Below are 22,588 nucleotides of genomic sequence, written 5' to 3'. Positions count from 1 at the left end.
CCTTATTACAATACAAGAGTTCCAAGATGGTCAATTTATGATAAAAATATCAAATAATTTTTATCAATAAAAATTCATATACAGTTTACAAGATGAGCATAATCGTCTAACGATTGGCTTTGGGATACATTTCCCAACAACTCCCACTTGGACTAAAGCCAATCGATATAGTATTGTATTTTCACTTCGATTTGTGGTCATCAAACTTCTTGATTCTGAGAGCTTTAGTAAATGGGTTGGTTCGATTCTTCCTTCCATCGATCTTCTAAAGGTCGACATCACTTCGATCCATGATCTTTCGGATAAGGTGATAACGGTGCAGAATATATTTGGTGCATTGATGGGATCTCGGCTCCTTGGCTTGAGCAATGGCTCAAGTATTATCGCAGTATAACAAGACAGGACCATCAACGGAGGGTGCCACTCTGAGCTCATCGATGAACTTTCATAACCATACAGCTTCCTTCGTAGCATTGGATGCCGCGATATACTCTACTTCGTAAATAGAGTCTGCCACAGTATTCTACTTAGAACTTTTTTAGCAAATTGCTCTACTATTTAGGATAAAAATATAATCCGACACACTCTTACTATCATCATGGTCTAACTGAAAGTTGGAGTCGACGAACCCCATAAGTTTCAAGTCAGTTTCACCATATACAAGCCACTGATCCTTAATATTTCTTAAATACTTAAGAATGATCTTTACGACCTTTCAGTGATTTTCTCCTAGATCAAACTGGCATCTACTCAGTACCCTAATGAGTATGTCACATCTGATCTCGTACATGTCATGGCATATATAATAGAACCCACTGTCGAAGCATATGAAACTCTACTCATACGCTCTCTCTCTTGAGGAGTTGTTGGATAATCTCTTTTCAAAAAAAAAATTTTTTGACCTATCGAAAGATAGCCTTTCTTGAAATTCTCCATGCTGAATCATTTTAGTATAGTATCTATGTACGTGGATTGGGAGAGCTCGAGCAGCCTTTTAGATCTATCCCTATAGATCTTCATCCCTAGGATGTAGGCTGCTTCTCCCAGATCCTTCATGGAGAATTATGACGACAGCCACACTTTTATTCCCTATAATATAGGGACATCATTTTTTATTAAGAGAATGTCATCCACATACAACACAAGAAATACAGTTATCGAACCATTTGCCCACTTATATATGCAGGGTTCCTCTCCATTTCTAATGAAGCCATACGTTCTGATCACCTTATCAAAATGTATGTTACAACTCTGAGATGCTTGCTTCAATCCATAAATGGATCTCTAAAGCTTGCACACCTTGGACTCATCTGTGGATATGAATCCTTCAGGTTGTATCATATACACCTCTTCGTTCAGCTCTCCATTTAGGAAAGCAGTCTTCACATCCATTTGCCAGATTTCATAGTCCAGATATGCTGCTATCGCAAGCATGATCTGAATGGATTTAAGCATTGCCATAGAAGAAAACATCTCATCATATTCAATACCATAACATTGACGATAATCCTTGACAACCAAATAGGCTTTATAGGTTTCCACCTTCTCGTCTGCGCCCCTCTTCCTCTTGAAGACCTACTTACACCCTATGGGCTTTTCCCCTTCAGGTGGGTCAACTATTGTCCATACATCATTGACCTTCATGGACTCCATTTCGGATCTCATGGCTTCAAGCCATTTATCAGAGTCAGATCTCTGCATTACATCCATATAGGTGATCGGATCCTCATCGTTCTCATCGAGTTCGATAGGATCTTCATCTCGGACCAAGAAACCTAAGTATCTGTTCGGCTGATGCGGTACTCTATCAGATCACCTTAAGGATGTTTGTTCATTAGGCTCCAGATTTGATCTTATCAAATCTAGTTCAAATTCAATCATTGGTGTCGGTTCTTCTATCTATCGAACTTCGTCAAGCTCGATTTTAGAGGCACTTATTCCTTCACTAAAGAGTTTTTTTTCCAAAAAATATGCCTTACTGCTGACAAACATCTTTTGTTCAGTAGGCAAATAAAAGTAATATCTCTTCATTTTCTTAGGATACCCTATGAAATTACACTTATTGGACTTAGGACTGAGCTTGTCAATTTGTAATCGTTTATCATAAGCTGGACACATTCAGACCTTAAAGTAAGAGAGATTCGGCCTACATCCTGACCATATCTCATATGGTATCTTACTAACTAACTTACTTGAAATATTATTAAGCATAAGACAGGCTGTTTCAAGTGCATATCTCCAAAAAGATATTGACAGAGTTGCAAACCCCATCATAGACCGAACCATGTCCAACAAGGTTCGATTCCTCCTTTCTAAGATGCCATTATGCTGTGGTGTCCCTGGAAGGGTCTATTGAGAGAGAATCTCATTCTCTCCTAGATATGTCAGAAATTCACTAGAAAGGTATTCTCCTTCTCGATCAGATCGAAAAATTTTAATATTTTTTTTAGTTTGTTTCTCTACTTCATTATGAAATTGTTTGAACATTTCAAATAATTCGAACTTGTGTTTCATCAAGTAAATATACCCATACCTAGATAGGTCGTCTGTGAACGTGATAAAGTAGCTATACCCTCCTCTGGCACATGTGCTTATGGGTCCACATACATCGGTATGTATCAGACTCAGCACATCACTGGCTTGTTCATCTTTTTCAGTAAAAAATAACTTGATCATCTTTCCAAGCAAATAAGACTCACAGGTTGGTAACAATTCATAATCATGTTTATCAAGAATTTCTTCTTGAGCCAACCAATTTATCCTGTTCTTGTTGATATGACCTAGCTTATAATACCAAAGATAGACATTTGTGACATTATCTATTCTAGGATGTTTATTTGAAATATACATTACATTAGGCCTAGATACAATATATATATCATTGTTCAATTGTCCACGTAAAATTATAACATCATTCAAAATGATATCACAAAATTTTTTCTTTATTGATATTTTATAATTTGAATTGACCAAAAAGCCTACAGAAATAATATTTAAAAAAAAATTAGGACAGTAATGACACTCATTAAGAACAATATACTAAGACTCGAATACAAGCTTGATGATTCCTAAAGCTAGAACTGGAACTGATCTTCCATCTCCAATATTTAGGAATCTCTCATTTTCTCCAAGTCTCCTAGTGACCTGAAGATCCTACAACAAATTGCAAATATGAATAGGGCTTCTAGTATCCAATACCTAGATCATTGTATCTATAAGAGAGAAGTTACAAGGTGTTATCACATAAGTACCTTGTCCAGCAACTGATTGCTTTTTCTTTTTTGGCTTGTTCGGGTTAAGGAAAGCGATATACTGAGGATAATTTCTCTTCCAGTGATCCTGCTTCTTGCAAAAGAAGCACTCTACCTGACTTTGATCAACCTTGAACTTGAATTTTCGGAATGACTCCCAGCACCAGGTACCTTCTTATTCTTCTTCTTTTTTCCTTTCTTAAAGGGACGACGACTACCCGAAGAAGATCTTCCCACTAGATTCACTGTCTTTTTATGGAGCTAGTGATCTTTCTCAAAAGTTTGTAACAACCCCAACAGACTGTGGTAGTTGACTACAGGCTTCGTCATTCTGAAATGACTGAGGAACGGCAGGTAAAACTTGGGAAGAGAGTTCAAGATTGCATCTTTCCCCAGCTGTTCATGCAAAGAGAAGTTGAGTTTGTTCAATTTTTCAATCTGCTCGATCATGTATAATACATGATCGGTAACAGATGCACCCTCCCTCATCCAGGCATTGAAAATGGTGTAACTAGTCTTGTACCACTCAATGTCATCAGGAGTACCAAAAGAATCTCTTAACACTTGAAGCATTTCCTCTAGCTGAGCTTCTTCAAACTTTCGACTGAACTCATCATTCATGGAGGCCCGCATGATGCAACGAACCATGGTACGATCATTGAGCCACTTCAAATAAGTGTCTCGAATCGCTCCTCGGATATTAGAAGCAGGCTCCTCAGGTGTCGGATCCGTTATCACATAAAGGATCTGCTCGTGCTCTCAGACAATCTTTAATTTTCGATACCAATTATCAAAATTGGGTCCGGTAAGCTTTTCATTATTCAACAGTGATCGGAATGACAAGTTTGAGGCCATTTCTGCACACACAAAGAAAGAACAATACCTAATTAGTATATGAATTTATTAATCCTAAAAACTTAGACTTTATTCTAAAGGTCCTCCCACTATTTTATACGAATTGGTAGCTTCTACCTTCAATTCGAAGAATTACCTTAATTCTTTAGTGGGTACTAGAATCCACACAGACTATATATAGGTTCGAGGATGGCTCGGTCAACCCATATGCATCTGTGGGTAGGTTTTCAACCAATTATTTCTCCAAACAACTTCTAGTATTTAATTTAACCCTAGATTTTATTTCAGTAGATGATGGGCCTCCACTGAAAGTTCTGATTAGGTCAAACTATTAACATGAACCTACTCAGTGATTCTACCTAATGAGTGATCAGATTCGAGGATGGCTCGGTCAACCCAACCATCATTAGATAGTTCATCAGAGTCATCATATGATGAATGATAATTTCATCATTCAGAGAGAACATCAGACAGATGGTGCCTGCAATATCAATCAGAAATAATGGACCATTATCACTTATCTTAATAGAAAGCTATGATCTAGTTATCACCATAACCAGCTCATTTTAAGAACCTAATAATTTATAAGATTTAATCAATTTAGAGAAGAGAGAAGAGAAGAAAAGATCAATTAGTAGACTATAATCCTCCCACTGACTTCACCAAGTCACTGAATCGGATTAGGTCATGTTGATTGAACTAGCACCTAGATCAGTCACATTGATCAACCTTAATGGCCTGGACTAACTTGAATCACTTAGCGATCTAATCAAAATCTAGTTCACCAAATCGATCAAGTAAGTGAGATTGGTGAGAGGGTCTGCTAAGCTTGCCTTAGACACCATCAAAATGGCCAGGTAAGCTGCTCCTAATTAAAAATCATTGATCGAAATGCCAAACTTATATAAGACACCAATTGATTAACTAGTTTTGATTTGACCAACCTAATAATTCGAATTCAACCATTGAGCTGCAATCAAGGTCTATTTGGTCTAATCAAATACATGGACTTGACCATCTACAATTATTATACTAGAAAAATCTTGATCAATCTAATTCAATATTTGGTTAGATTTAATCAATTTCTCTACATGGTCAATCAATTCTTTGATTCTAACCTTAGGTCTAACCCAATTAAAAAGAAGGACCTGATTTGAGCTAACCCATGCCCCATATTTTATGTAATGTCATTAGATCTAAATCACCAATTGACTTAAGGTTTAACTGTCAACCCTAATTAAGTCAACCATATTATATTTCAACCTTTCAAATCCATGTCATGGATTATCCTAGTCAAGATTTTGCTAAATTGAAATATACTGATGCATATCTCCTACCAATTCAGAGGGATCAATTCAATCTTGATTCACACACCGACTTGATAAGTACTTGACTGTACCTAATATCCTTCCATTATTAAGTTAGAAACTCAGATAGTCTGGTACTAAAGTACAGTGAGTTGCTTACAAGTCACCGTGATAGTCTCAGGTCGGAGGGACACTTATATCCATACCCTTCACAAGCTACTCTTGGCACCAGAGTACTCGGTACATGGTCACGTTCGATGCGAATGTACTCTTACATTTCATCTGTATACCATAATAGTATCTCCACACTCCTTGGTTAAGAGGATAACCAACTTATATGGCACACAATGACCTACATTTGATATCACTATCATCTTAGTAATAGCATATCATTTGGTCGCGAACAATTTTAAGGACTTAACGACAAATCTTTCTTTATCGATTAATATATATAGTCCTAAGAACTTCATTACAACACAGGAGTTCAAAGATGGTCAATTTGTAATGAAAATACTAAATAATTTTTATTAATAAAAATTCATATATAGTTTACAAGATGAGCACAATCGTCTAACGATTGGCTTTGGGACATATTTTCCAACAAGTAAGACTTGTATTATGAGATTGAATAAGATTTTATCCTTTTTCCTATTTAAAGGGACCTCCCCTAAGGTCCCTTAGGTCTCAAAACAACCAGCCCCATGTCTCTTAGAGAGACCCCACGCCCTTTCTTCTCCTCCCCTTCTCTTCTCCCTTGGGCATCCCACATGCCCCACCTTGGGCGTCCCATCTCTTCACGCCCATAAGGTCCTTGGCATCCCCTCTTGTGTACTAGTTCTTGGTGTTTGGTAGCAGTATAAATCAAGGGAGAAAGGCAAGAGAAGAAGAGATGAAGAAGATCAGGGAAAGAGATCAAAGAGTTGATCGCGATTCAGACTTCGTTCTGATTCAGCAGGCTGAATTTTCTTAGAGAAAAAAATTCAACTTGAAGAGAGCTATTCCAAGCTGATCTTGAGTGGATACCCATAGAGGTCGGACACTTATATGATTAAAAAAAATCTCTTTTCTTTTAGATTCAGATTTGAAGAAAGAAATTATGAAACAGGTATGTGATTTGATCACATGTTAAATTTTAGAATATGTATAATTTCAGCATATGAAGTAGATTCTTATGGTTTATGTTTTTATGCATGTATGATATAGATTAAAAATATTTTAATCTATTTTTTTACTATAGTATTTAGAAAATAAAATTTTGAAATACACATACATGCCCCTACATACGAATTCTAACACCATATCTAGATAGGTCGTCTATGAATGTAATGAAATAGCTATATTTTCTTTTGGCACTAATGTTCATAGGTCCACATACATCACTATGTATTAGACCTAGAACATTATTGGCTCATTTATCTTTTCTAGTAAAAGATGACTTAGTCATCTTCCGAAGAAGATAAGACTCACAAGTCAGTAATGATTCACAATCATTAATATTGAGGATATCCTTTTATGCTAACCTGTTTACCCTATTCTTGTTAATGTGACTGAGCCTACAATGCTTTGGGTAGGCATCCGTGATATTATCTAACTTAGGGCATTTATTTAGAATGTACATTACACTCACAGATTGTGACTAAATATAGATGTCATTTTTTAATTATCCTCATATTATTATAATATCAATCATAATGATATCACAATAATCATTCTTTATTAATAAACTATAACCATCTTTGGTCAAAAGGCCAACAGAGATTATATTCCTCAAGAAGGATGGACAATAGTGACAATCACTCAAAATGATACTATAGGATTTGAAAACAAGCTCAATGACTTCTCAAGCCAGAATTGGAACTTGACTTTCATCTCCTACATTTAGGAATTTCTCACCGTTCTTAAATTTTCTACTAACTTGAAGTCCTTGCAATGAATTACAAATATGAACTGGACTTCCAATATCTAATATCCAGATAGTAGTGTCACATATAGAGAAATTATAAGGTATTATCATATAAGCATCTTGATCAGTAACTAATTGCTCATTTCTATTTAGCCTATTTTGGTCACAGTCTGCTTGATTTGATTCAGCCTTAGATTTCTTAGCTAGATTGGGCTCAAGACCAATGTTCAACTTCTGATACTGGCTATCGAAGTTGGATCCAATAAGCTCATCACTATCAAATAGTGATTGGAGCGATATGATATTAGCCATTTCTGAAAAGAAAGGAAAACACCGATCTAATTAGTATATAAATTAATTAAGCTTAAAGATATGGACTTTAGTCTCAAGGTTCTTTCACTATTTTATACGAATTGGTAACCTCTACCTCCAATTTGAGAAATTCTTTTAATTTCTTAGTGGATACTAGAATCCACACAGACTGCATATAGACCCGAGTATGGCTTAACCAATCCATGTGCATCTATGGATAGATTTTTAATCAATTATTTTATCAAATAATTTTTAGTAATTTATTTTATTTTAGATTTTATTTCAATAGACTAAGGGCCTCCACTGAAAGTCCTGATTAGGTCCAACCATTAATATGAACCTACTCTGTGATTCTAACTAATGAATGATCAGGCCTGGATATGGCTCCTCCAACCCAACCATTCATTAGATAGTATATTAGAGTTATCATATAATGAATGATAATTTGATCATTCAAAAAAACACCAGACATAAGATGCCTGCAATATCAATTTAAAATAATGGATCCATTACTATGTATCCTAATAGGAGGCTATGATCTAGTTATTTCCATAACTAGCTCATTTTATAGATCTAATAACTTAGAAGATTTGGTTAATACAATTTAATAGAATTAAAGACACAAATCAGCTAAACATAATTCTCTCATTGACTTCACCAAGTCAGATCAAAGTGAACAAGAAAAAAATTGATCCAAATGACAAGTCATCAATCCTCCTACTGACTTCACCAAGTTATGATGAGGACTAAGACAAGTAAAACTAGGGGCACCTAAATCAGTCGAACTAATTTTCTAGTAAGCACAGATCAACCCTAATCATTAAGTGATCTGATTAAAACATGATTCACTATGTGGGTTAGGTAAGTGAGATCGGTGGGAGAGATATGCCATTAACTTATCATAGACTCGATCTATGCGAGTAGCTCCCAATTAATGATCACTAATCAAGACTGCCAAACTTACCTTAGAGATTAACTGGTTAATCAGTTTCAACTTGATCAACTTATAAATTTAGGTTCGACTGCTGAAATAGAGATCAAAGTCCATTTGGGTCTAATCAAAGATATAGACTCAACTAACTACAACTATTTTATTGGCTCTAGAAAAATTTTGATTTAATCTAATTTAACTTTTGATTAAACTTAATCAATTTCTCTACTTAGTCCATTTAGTTCTTTGATTCTAACCCTAGGATCTAACCCATTTAGGAGGATCTGATCAAAATAACCCATAAACCCATCCCCATATTTTATCGAATAATATTAGATTTTTAATTCACAATTCTAGATCTAATAGGTTCAACTTAATTCTCAATTAAGTTTGAGGCTGACATGGGTTAGAGTTTAGTATTTAAAAGTAGTTTCAAATTCTATAAAATATTTTTATCAATAAACTTATGCACAAAATAAAAGTTCTAAATGATTGAGTCAGCTCATCCCTGGATAGAGCTGACTCACCAAAATAGATCGATCAAGTTTTGAAACTTAGTCAGCTCACTATGGTGATCAGGATTTCTAATACAAAAACTAGGTCGGCTCAGTAAGAAAACAAGCCGACTCGCTATGGCACTGGGTCGACCCAAACAAGGAGTGGGTCAACATATTCTCAAATTGAGTTGACTCAAACAAGACAGAGTTGGCTCAGTTCGGTAGAGCAGCAACTGATTGCTAAAAATTCAAAATTATTTTGTACAACAATGATTAAAACAATTTTAATCATAAGATTAGATGTCACATCTTTTCCCATTCATCTTCATGGGTAAAAGAGCACCCCTACACTCCATAGGAGATCTCCATCAAATGGGAAGAGAGGGTCATAAAATTTTACTTTCTCTTATGATCGGACGGTTATAACAATCTACCTAATCTGACTACTACACTACTTAGATCATCTAATCAAATTAATTTAGATCTAATCTAAATTATTTCAGATTTGATTATTATATTTTGATCACACCAAAATCAAATAATAAACATCAAAATAAACATCACATGCTTCAATTTAAAATTAGATTTTAAACTATATGCATAGATATACATGTCATAAAGAACCTAGTGCTCTGATACCACTGTTGGAAAAGCATAGGGTTTCATGCATGCATTTCAAATTTTTATTTTTTGTAATGAAATAAAGCTAGATGAAATCTTTTAATCTATAAATACATGCATAAGTTAAGATTTTAAAGCACCTATAGAAGGATCTATGACATGATATACAATGCATAAAAAAATCTGAAATTAAAATCAGCAAGCATGTAAAAAATCAGCATAAAGAGTAGATCATATCTACAGCAACTAGGATTCCGAACCTTATGTCCAAGCATGAGTAGATGAATGCGGCAATTGAGACTCATGGATCAGAGACTCTTCTGATCACTCATAACTGCACAAAGTGTCTGACCTCTACATATCGTCCACACAAAGTCCTCAACCCGATCAGCCTTCTATGGGAGTGCTAGCTCGCGTAGATGACTTCTGATGGCAGATCTGATTTGATCCTCTTTTTTGATCATCTTGAATGCTTTTGATGTCCAAGATGAATTAGAGAAGGTGCTGGATGGTAAAGAAAAAATTAGAGGAAAACTCTCTTCTCACTAGTATTTTCCCTCATCCAAAATTCCTAGAATAATTCTAGGTCTCTCATCCGAAAAGGAGTTGGATCTCCTCTAATGCTCATGCCAAAATGAATAGTGCCCACCCCAGATCCTCACACCCCTAAGAGAGATTCGACTCCTCTCTTTCTCAGCCCTCTCACATGTTGAAAAGCCCAGAGAAAGTGGTGCACAAAAATCATAACATTTAAGGTTGCTGAATATATAGGGAAAAGGTTGGAAAGGGATCAATTTGAGTTCAAATTCAAAATCATTTTGAATTCAAACTCTACCAAATTTTATTCTCATCCAAACCCATCCAAAGAAGGGACAAAAAAAAAGTGTGAGGCATGGAAAAATCACCAGGAGCACTCTCTTTTTGTCACACAAGAGGAGTCCTTCATAAGATGGTCGACGCATGGTTTGAATTGGATAGGGATTAAGATTTTGAATTCAAACTCTTTTGAATTCAAATTAAAACCAACTCTTCCTTATCCATGGAGGGTGACAACCAGAGGCTTTGCTGAAATTTTTCTCACACACAAACTCATTTTGTGCGATGAGAAGTGGCATGGAGAAGAGATGTGGCGCAAGGGAGGAAGTCCAACCAATTTGGACTCTAGGGTTTTGGTTATTTGCTTCTTAATTAGGTTTCATCCAAACCCAATTAGTTTAGACCTAAATAAAGATGAGTTAGCCTAATCTAATTAAATACCCAAAATCTTAATCTAATTAGAAAAATATTGAACCCAAGTCCTGATCAAATCAGGCCTAATTCTCCCTTAGCGATTAGGTCATCCCATACCCTAATCAGATTCGACCAAATTGAATCCCATTTAATTATACTTGATCCAAACTTCAATGCTCAATTAAATTGAGCTAATTAATAATCTAATTACTGATTAATCCTCTTAAATTTTACTAATACTTAGTGAATAATATTATTACAACTATTGCACAGGATTAATCATCAATCGTATTGATGATTTTACCCTCGAATGATTCTCAATCGTTGATTTGCCAATTGATTGGAGAGAAACTTCTAATGTGTGTGACTCCATTGGTTCAAACCTAAATTGATAGTATAGAAATAGATTTCTGTACAAGTCAAAAAAATTATTTAGTAATGGTACCCGACGTTCGGATAGGCCGAATGTATGCAAAGTAACATTCAGAACCTACTGACATATGGTTATCGTATAATTCATCCATTTGACCCTTGATGCACAGAATAACTTAGAGTTTAAACTGTCAATTTTTAATAATATATCCCTTATGTATCTCAACCTAATAAATCTTGTGACTCTTCCCATGGATTGCCCTGGCCAAGGTCTTACTAAATTGAAACACAAAGTATTCTCTCTAATCTCTTAGAGTGGTCAATCCCATCTTGACCATGCACCAACTTCACAAGTACTTGACTGTACTCAGAAATCTTTCAATCTTAAATTAAAAATTTAGATAGTCCGATACCAAAGCACAGTGAGTTATTTGCAAGTCACCATGGTGATCTTGGATCAGAGGGATGCTTATATCTATATCCCTTCGGAGTAACTCTTGATAGCCGAGTGCTCCAGAGTTAGTCACATTCAGTGAGGTGTACTTTTACTTCTCACTTGCATGCCATACCAGTGTCTCCACACTCCTTAGTTAAGAGGATAACCAACTCATATGGCACACAACGACCTATACTTGATATAACTATCATCTTAGTAATAGCATATTGTTTGATCGCGAACTCATTTAAGGACTAAAGGATAAATCCTCTTTTATCGATTTAAAATAGTCCTAATGACTTTCATCATAACACTAAAGTTTGAAATAAAAGATGCACAAGCTTATGATGAAAAATTATCAAATAATATTTTATTAATAATTAATTCATATATAGTTACATCGATTAGCATAACTGTCAACAGACTGACCATTGACTTTGAGACATAATTTCCAACAACACCCACTTATACTAAAGCCAATCGGTACAACATTATATACCCATCTTCGATTTAGGATCTTCGAATTCTTTGATCGTAAGTGCTTTAGTGAATGGATCGACTAGGTTCTTCTTTTCGTCGATCTTTTGAAGCTTGTCGTCACTTCGATCCACGATCTCTCAGATAAGATGGCAGTGACGTACAATATGCTTCATTCACTGATGTGCCTTTGGCTCCTTTGCCTAAGCTATGGCTCTAATACTGTCATAGTAGATCATAACTAGACCATCAAGGGAGGATGCCACTCCAAGTTCAGTGATAAACTTTCTTAGCACACAGCTTTCTTTGCAGCATCAGATGCTGCGATGTACTCCACTTCGCATACTGAGTCAGCTACAGTGTGCTGCTTGAAATATTTTCAACAGATTGCTCTACTATTTAGGATAAATATATATTTTGATATACTCTTGCTATCGTCACAATCTGACTGAAAACTAGAATCAGTGTATCTCATAAGTTTCAAGTCAGATTCTCCATAAACAAGCCATGGGTCTTTAGTATTTCTTAAATACTTAAGGATGGTTTTCACAACCTTCCAATGGTTCTCATCGAATCTGATTGGTATCTACTCACTACTCTTTATGAGTATGCCACATCCAGTCTCATACATATCATAGAGTACATTATAGAACCCACTACTGAGGCATATGGGATTCTACTCGTACGCTCTCTCTCTTGAGGGATTGTCGGACAATCTTTCTTCGAGAAAAAAAATTCATGGTCTATTGAAAGATAGCCTTTCTTGAAATTCTCCATGCTGAACTGTTTCAGCATGGTATCTATGTATGTAGACAGGAAGAGCCCAAGTAGCCTCTTAGATCTATTCCTATAGATCTTCATCCCAAGGATGTAGGCTGCTTCTCTCAGATCTTTCATGAAAAATTATAATGACAGCCACACTTTAATTTCCTATAATGTAGGGACATTATTTCTGATTAAAAGAATATTGTCCATATACAAAATAAGAAATACAATCACTAAACCATTAGCTCATTTGTATGTGTAGGGTTCCTCTCCATTCTTAACGAAGCCATACGTTCTAATTACCTTATCAAAATGTATGTTCCAACTCCAAGATTTCTGCATCAATCCATAAATAGATCTCTAAAGCTTACACACCTTGGACTCATCTGTGGATGTGAATCCTTTAGGTTGTATCATATACACCTCTTCATTCAGCTCTCCATGTAGGAAAGCTATTTTTACATCTATTTATAGACTTCATAGTCCAGATATGCTGCTATCACAAGCATTATTCAAATGGACTTGAGCATTGCCATAGGAGAAAATATCTTATCATAATCAATACCATAATACTGATGATACCTCTTGACAACCAAATGGACTTTATAGGTCTCCATCTTTTCGTCTGCATCTTTTTTTCTTTTGAAGACCCACTTACACTTTATAGGTTTTATCCCTTCAGGTGGATCAACTAATGTCCACACAGCATTGACCTTCATAGACTCTATTTTTGACTTCATAGTTTCAAGCCATTTTTCAGAGTCAAACCTCTGCATCGCATCCATATAGGTGATCGAATCCTCGTTGTTCTCATCGAGCTTAATAGGATCTCCATCTCGGATCAAGAAATCACAGTATCTGTCCGACTGATATGGTACTTTATCGGATCGCCTTAAGGATTGTTCTATATTGGGCTTTGGATTTGATCTAATCAAATATGGTGCAAGTTCAGTCAGTGGTGTCGATTTTTCTACCTGTCGTGCTTCATCAAGCTTGACTTTAGAGGCACTTGTTCCTTCACTAAGGAACTTCTTTTTAAAAAAATGTACCTTAGTACTGACAAATATCTTTCATTCAGTAGGGAGATAAAAGTAATATCCTCTCATTTTCTTGGGGTACCCTACAAAATAACATTTATCGAGCCTAGATCCGAGCTTATCGGTCTATAGTCATTTGACATAAGCTAGACATTCCTAGATCCTAAGGTAAGAGAGGTTCGGCCTACATCCAGACCATTTCTTATATGATATTTTACTAACTGACTTACTTAGAATATTATTGAGTACAAAATAGGCTGTCTCAAGTGCATATCTCTAAAAGAAGATTGACAGACTTGCAAACCCCATCATGGATCGAACCATGTCCAATAGAGTTCGATTTTTCTTTTCTAAGATGCCATTATGCTGTGGTGTCTTTAGAGGGATCCATTGTGAGAGAATCTCATTCACATCTAGCTAGTAGTAGATCTGGGTGCAAGTTGATCTTATTTGATTAGAATTTAATCTAACCAATTTAGGTCCAATCGAGCTAACCCGATTTCAGTAATTAGAACTCTTTCTAATTAGCATTCGAATTAAACTCTTTAATTTGATAAAAAAATCTATAAGTCAAGATTGACATCTAGCAATGTATCACGACTACCCAGAAGATGTAAAAATTTGATGAAAATATCAAATATACCATTCAGTGGTAATTTACCATGCAATACAATCCTTCGATCATCCCAGCACCCTGAATATATTCATGAGTATGGAATCATGTCAAACTCAAACACACATTCATATCGATTCTCAATTAACCAATGATGACTCCAATGAAGAAGCATTAGAAACTCTTTCCAATCTTCTTCCTACTTTTGGTCAAAAAATTTTTTTCTGAGTCATCTACAAATGAGAATATACAAGATGCGATCTTCTCTTACTAGGAGCGATCGATTCCATGTTGACCTACTCACAACCTGCATACACACTCCTATCATATCCAGAACATCCCGTACATATCTTAAAGCCATGCTTGAGTATGAACTAAAATATGGATTCATATGCATAAGATTTCATGGTGATCTCAGGTTTAAGGATCACTTGCATAACTCTCACTTAGAGAACTATCTTTGACATGCAAGTAAGGCTTCCATAAGATGTTCTCTTTATCGAGTCTTCAGTGGACTCATTTCTCAAATGAGCACCCACATCCTTGTATTAGTATCCCACACAAGTAGCCAGTGAGATTTGTGACCCTCTCCATCAAGCATACATAAGATGTGGTTGTTTATCCGGAACATTGATCCCCGACTTAATGCTCCTATGATCAGGAATGTTTAAGATTAGGATTTTAGGGTTTTAGGTCTCACTCGCATGACACATTCATGTCTCCTAAAACCATTGTCCTAATCTTTGGAGTTCATCATAATCTTAGACATAATAAGATGCAGCTAATATGATGAATTAATATCTCAAATAATAAATATCATTTCATGAGTTGGAAAATTATAAAAAAAAGTTCTATCACAACACACTTGCGATTGGCTTATAGGGCACTCTTCTTTTAATCTCTCAATTTCTCTAAAGCTAATCGCTTTGTATCTCATATAATGGTGATTATATAGCTGCTTTGGTATGGCCTTAGTGAATGGGTCTGTTATATTATTCTTTCTGTCTACTCATTCAAGGACAACATCTTGTCTCTAACGAGATGGAAGCGTCTGAGGATGTGCTTGAATCTATAATGAGACCTAGGTTCCTTTGCTTGAATAATGGCCCTAGTGTTATCACGATAGAGTGACACTGATCCTTCATTCTTAGGAATGACTTTTAAATCCATGATGAATTTCTTCATCCAGATAGCTTCCTTAATGGCCTCACTAGCAGCGATGTACTCTGCCTCAGTAATTGAGCCAGATACTATCTGCTGCTTGGAGCTCTTCCAACTTACTGCCCCATCATTTAGGATGAATACATACCCTGATATCGACTTGCTATCATTTACTTTCCAATGATCCTCCCTTGGATTAGCTTAAAATCTGATTGCTATGCCCAAAGCATAAACTACATCAGGCTTGGTACATAGCATGGCTTACATAATTGATCCCATAGTCAAAGTATAAGGGATTTCATTCATCTTCTTTCTCTCTTTTAATATCTTAGGATATATTTTCTTGGAGAGACATATACCATGACTTGCAGGCAAGTAATCTCTCTTATTTGCCTCCATATTAAACCTCTTTAATATGAGATCTATGTACCGTGATTGGGATAAGCTTAACATCCCTTTAGATCTATCTCTATAGATCTTTATACCCAGTATATAGGATGCTTCACCCAAGTATTTCATGAAAAACTTATTCGATAGCTATGTCTTGACCGAATGCATTATTAGGACATCATTCCCAATGAGCAGTATGTCATCGACAAACAAAATCAAGAAGAGAACAGCACTCCCACTTGTCTTCTTATACACACATGGTTCATCCTTATTTTTGATAAAATCAAACTCTTTGACTGTCATATCAAATCGGATGTTTCAGCTCTTCGAAGCCTGCTTTAATCTATAGATGGATCTCTTTAGCTTGCATACTTGATTTGCCCTCCCACTTAAGACAAATCTCTCTGGCTGAGTCATATAGACTTCTTCCTCTAGATTATCATTAAGGAATGCAGTCTTGACATCCATTTGCTAGATCTCATAATTGTAGTATGCTGCTATAGCAAGCAAAATTTCGATGGATTTGAGCATAGCCACTGGTGAGAAGGTTTCATCATAGTCAATTCCTTGATTTTGTCTGAAACCCTTCGCCACCAATTTAGCTTTGTAGGTTTCTACTTGGCCATCTGCTCCGATCTTCTTCTTGAAGACCCACTTGCACTCTATTGAGGTCACACCCTTAGGTGCATCAACCAGGTCCATACTTGGTTGGTATACATCGAGTCCATCTCAGATTTTATGGCTTCCAGCCATCTATCTGAGTCTCTACTCATGATAGCTTCCGAATAGATCAGTGGATCATCATCTTGAATGATATTGATCGAATTGTCATTCTCAATGATAAAACCATATCTCAAAGGTGGTTGACGCACTCTATCTAATTTTTGAAGAGGAGGTGTGTATTGTAGATGTACCTCATCTTCAGGTACTTCTGATTGAGGATCTTCTTGTGGTCTAACCACTGGTATTTTTGGATCGATTTGTAGATCATGAGCTTTAGTAAGTTCAATATTCCTCCCGCTGCCTCCTTCTTGGATGAGTTCATTTTCAAGAAAGTGGCATGCCTACTAACAAACATCTTTTGTTCAGTAGGTGATAGAAGTAGTATCCATTAGTTTTCTTAGGATATCCTACAAACCTACACTTATCTGATCTAGCACTAAGCTTATATCCAAAAATATTTTTGACATAAGCAGGACAGCCCCAAGTCTTAAGATGTTTAATATTAGGCTTCCTTCCCATCCATATCTCATATAGTGTGCTTGCAACAGACTTTGAAGGTACTCTATTTAATATGTATGTGGCAGTCTCTAGGGTATATCCTCAAAAAGATATTGGGAGATCAGTGAAGCACATCATGGACCGCACCATATCCATTAAAGTATGATTCCTCCTTTCTACTACACCATTTAACTGAGGTGTATAAGGAGGGGTCTATTTAGAGAGAATACCTTTACTTTTAAGATGATCAAAAAATTCACTGGATAAGTATTCTCTTCCTCGATCAGATCGAAGAACCTTGATACTTTTTTTAGTTTATTTTTCAACCATGCATTGATACTTCTTGAACTTATCAAAGGCTTCGGATTTATGTTTCATAAGATACACATACCCGAACCTTGATAAATCATCTGTAAAGGTAATAAAAATAGGAGTATCCACCTATAGCCTGAGTTGTCATTGGTCCACATACATCCGTATGTACTAGGGCTAACAACTTACTTACCCTCTCTCCATGTCCAGAAAATGGAGTTTTGGTCATCTTACTTATGAGACAAGATTCACAAGTTTCGAATGATTCATAATCATATGGGTCAAAGAATTTCTTTTTGTATAACTTATTTATCCTTAACTCACTAATATGACCAAAGCGGCAATGCTAGAGATATGTGATATTCACATCTTTTCTCTTTCTTTTCATATTTCTTTTAATATGAAAAATATTTTTATTGAGTGCAAGAATTAAAAGATTATTATCAATATAACTACTACCATAAAATTTATTAGAAAAAAAAATAGAGCATCCATTTCCCATTAGCCTTATTTCATAACCTTGTTTTAATAACAAAGGTATAGAAATAATATTTCTAATGACCTTTGGTATGTAATAACAGTCCTTCAATACTAAAATTTTGCCTGAAGGTAAATCAAGCATACAGATTCTCACAACTTCTGTGCTAATAGACTCTCCACTTGCACTATAAAGCTCGAGGTCACTTCTTTCAAACCTTTGATATTTGTAGTTACTGTAATGAATTACAAATATGCGATCCACAGGTGGTATCTAATACCCAAGTATCAGAGTCTGAGCCACTTAATGAAAAATAAGTTTGTATCATATACACACCTTTTGGTGCTATACTTGCACCGTGCTTCAAACATGCAAGATTATTCTTGCAATTATACTCCCAACATCCAAACTTGCCACAAAATAAATAGCTAATATCCATATGGACATCTTTTGCTTTCTCATTATTACTGACCATCCTAAGGTTAGAAATATCTAGAACATTAGAGTTTTTTTTCGATATGAACCTAACTTGCAAGTTCCTCAATCCATCCACATAGTTGGGATCGATCAACATATTTTTATCTATAGTGTTATGCAGTGAAAATAAAGAAGCCATAATGCAGACTTAAATCTGCATAAATAAAGAACAATAGTATAAGCAAACCACTAAAGTTTGATATGCATAACTAGTTGAGGACTTTTAAAACTAGTTATGTATCTCACTATTTTATCGGATACCATAGCCCTCTCCTATGACAAACAAGAAACCCTAATCTGATTTCTTAATGGGGTTGAGACCCTAATCCCTCATTAAAGCCTTGTGGATATCACAACAAACCTCAATAAGTTTAAAAGTAGAAAAACCTATCCAATTGCATCTCATGCAATTTTCAACATAAACTTTGCCTGTAAAAATACTTATAGCCTTATGGATATCACAACAAACTATAGTGTTTTGTAGTTAAGATAGACCCTTCATTTTCATATAGAATCTGAAAAATGCTGTCCTTATGGATATCATAACAAAGCAACATATCCAAAATATACCGTAAAGCATCTAATATGCACCAAGACAAACCCACATCAATCCTCATAGCAAGCCTTGTGGATATCATAACAAACCTACTATGATTTTTGATAGGATATTGACTAGGCATGAAAGAAGGTATATGTAGTGTTCAAAATATTGAGCTACCATTATTCAAGATTCGAACTAATCCAATTGGTTAGAAAAGTGTTAAGATTGGTGAGGATCCCCCCGTTGCTTTTCTTAAACACCAATAAAATTGGCCAGACCAGCAACGGAACCAATTAAATAACCATCATACTTGAAATACTCTTTAGACACCAATTAATTAATCGATTCAAAAAAATAGGTCAGTCACTGGTTCACAACACTATGACTTAATATGAATTTTATGAGGACTTTAATAGCCTCAAGCACATCTTAAATCAATCAATCATAATGATGCACAAATATAGTTGTATCTTAAAAATCATAACAACTAAACATAGCATCCAGTCATATCTCTAAGATATGAAAAACATAATCATACAATATGACTATAACTAGCATTTTAAGCATATCACATATGCATAAAGTTCTAATAACATACATGAATACAAAATACTCTTTTCGTAGTTCTTCTTCTAGAGACATCACAGTGGCACCCCTACACGCCGTAAGAGTATCCTATTGAATAGGAAGAGAAAATCTCTGAATCCTACTTGCTCTTATGATTGGATGGCCTGGTGATGAACCTCAATTAGAGTACTAAGCTACTAAAAAAATTCTATATATACAACATGCATTTTATATTTAGAACATATCTCTAAGATATACTAGGGTTTGGATGTTCAATCGGATTCAACCCTTGAGCCTCTTGAACCAAACTAAAAACCCATGCTTGATCACAATCAAGATAATAATTTAACCTTTGATTATATAGATCAAGGTAGGCTCTGATACCACTATAGAATTTTGGTGGCACAGCGAAAGGATTAGGTGTTTAAAATTTTTCACTAAAAACATCCGATGCATCGAAAACCCTAATGCCCAGAAACTCTTGACTATATCAATCAAAGTACAATAAAATAAATTTAGATTAGAAAAATACCTGTAACACTAATCCAATTTCTATGAGGTGTCAAAGTGTCTGCCCTCCAACGGTGATCCATATGAAAATTGAACCAAGGACAGTGCTCCTTCTTCACTTTGCTTCAAGAGTTCTAGCCCCTAAAACTCAACCAGCCATCAATCGATCAGATCTTCCTCCAGATCTGAGTCTGAATATTTTCGAACTATCCACTGGACTTGACCATCTTTTTCTAAATCTCTTAAACCCTTAGAGCTATTAGGATTAGGCTTGTCTTAAAAGAACAAGCCTTGTCCTAAAACCTAGAATTGTAAGAGAGGGAGAGAGGGAGTGGATAGGGGATGTAAGAATTGAATGATCACCCCATCTGCCATCCCCTATTTATAGCACCAAATAGAGCACTAATAGAGAAGGCATGCCTCATCTGAAAAGGTATATCAAGTCCTCATATCACTTATCTGAGAGTCCATAAACAGAAGGACTCTTCAGGGGGTGATACATCAATTCCTGCCTTCTCATGCACGCACACCCAGAACAAGATGCTTTTCGTATCTCTTCACACATCAGATTAGCATAAAATTTTGCCACATAAACTTTTATTCAAATAGAAAGGCCATCACCAAATTACATATTATTTTAATAAGAGTTCATATGTTAGAAGGATTCTTCACCGAAGAGACACATGAGCACCTTCTCCCTGTCATGCGCGCGCACACCCAAAAAAGGGTGTGAAAAGCAACCTTTCTTAATCTGATAATTTTTTAGATTTTTATCACATGATCAGCACTTAAAAATCCTCCTTATCACAAAAACTATCAGATAAAAAGTTGCTTAAGACTCTCTAAATAGAAGGAGTCTTCATGTCCCTTTGCGCATCTAGAAAAACCTGTTGCACATGCAGTAATGTTTTAAGCAATTTTTTCATGCACAATCTGATAGATTTTTTATACTTCAAATAGTATTATAGGTGGCTCATCATCTAATCTACTTTTCATAAAAAATAGAGATGCAAAATAGAAGGATTCTTAGTCCTTCTCCATGCCACAAATAAAGTGCGCATGCATTCTGCATATTAGCACCAAGAGTCCTTCTTAAGTTGGACTCTTAGTTATTTGGCGTGTACACCAAGTATGGTGCCTCTTTTTGATTGCTTCTAGGTGGCTTGACCTAACCCAAACACCCACCAAATTGGGATAGCAAATGAGTAAGGCATGAGATCAAATTGATCTCTAAAAGAGCTAGGGGTTCCACACGTGCTAGCATGCTTACCGGAACCTTGATTGAATCCAAAATTCTATTCAACCTTTTTAAAAAGGGTCTTTGACTAATTTTTATATGTGTATGACCCATTGGATTTCATATCTAGCTAGTAGTAGATCTAGGTGTAAGTTGATCTAATTTGATTAGAATTTAATCTAACTAATTTAGGTCCAATCGAGCTAACCCGATTTTAGTAATTAGAACTCTTTCTAATTGGCATTCGAATTAAACTCTTTAATTTGATTAAAAATCTACAAGTCAAGATTGACGTCTAGCAATGTATCATGACTACCTAGAAGATATAAAAATTTGATAAAAATATCAAATATACCCTTTAGTGGCAAGTTACCATGCAATACAATCCTTCGATCATCCCAGCACCCTGAATATGTTCATGAGTATGGAATCATGTCAAACTCAAACACACATTCATATCGATTCTCAATTAACTAATGATGACTCCAATAAAGAAGCATTAGAAACTCTTTCTAGTCTCCTTCCTACTTTTCATCAAAAATTTTTTTTCTGAGTCATCTATGAATGAGAATACATAGGATGCGATCTCCTCTTACTAGGAGCGATCGATTCCATGTTGACATATTTACAACCTTCGTACATACTCCTACCATATCTAGAATACCCTGTACATATCTTAAAGCCATGCTTGAGTATGAACTAAAATATGGATTCATGTGCATAAGATTTCATGGTGATCTCAGGTCTAAGAATCACTTGCACAACTCCCACTTAGAGAATCATCTTTGACATGCAAGTAAGGCTTTCATAAGATATTCTCTTTCATCGAGTAATTCAATGGACTCATTTCTCAAATGAGCACCCATATCTTTGTATTAGTGTCCCACATAAGTAGCTAGTGAGATCTGCCACCCTCTCCATTGAGCATACATAAGATGTGCCAGTATATCCAAAACATTGATCCCCGACTCAATGCTCCTACGACCAGAAATGTTTAAGATTAGGATTTTAAAATTTTAGGTCTCACTAGCATGACCCATTCATGTCTCCTAAAACTATTACCCTAATCTTTATGGTTCTTTATAAT

Source organism: Elaeis guineensis, chromosome 1 (assembly GCF_000442705.2).
Source record: "Elaeis guineensis isolate ETL-2024a chromosome 1, EG11, whole genome shotgun sequence".
Taxonomy (NCBI): domain Eukaryota; kingdom Viridiplantae; phylum Streptophyta; class Magnoliopsida; order Arecales; family Arecaceae; genus Elaeis; species Elaeis guineensis.
The sequence above is the reverse complement of the archived record's forward strand: the minus strand, read 5'-3'. Positions refer to the sequence as shown.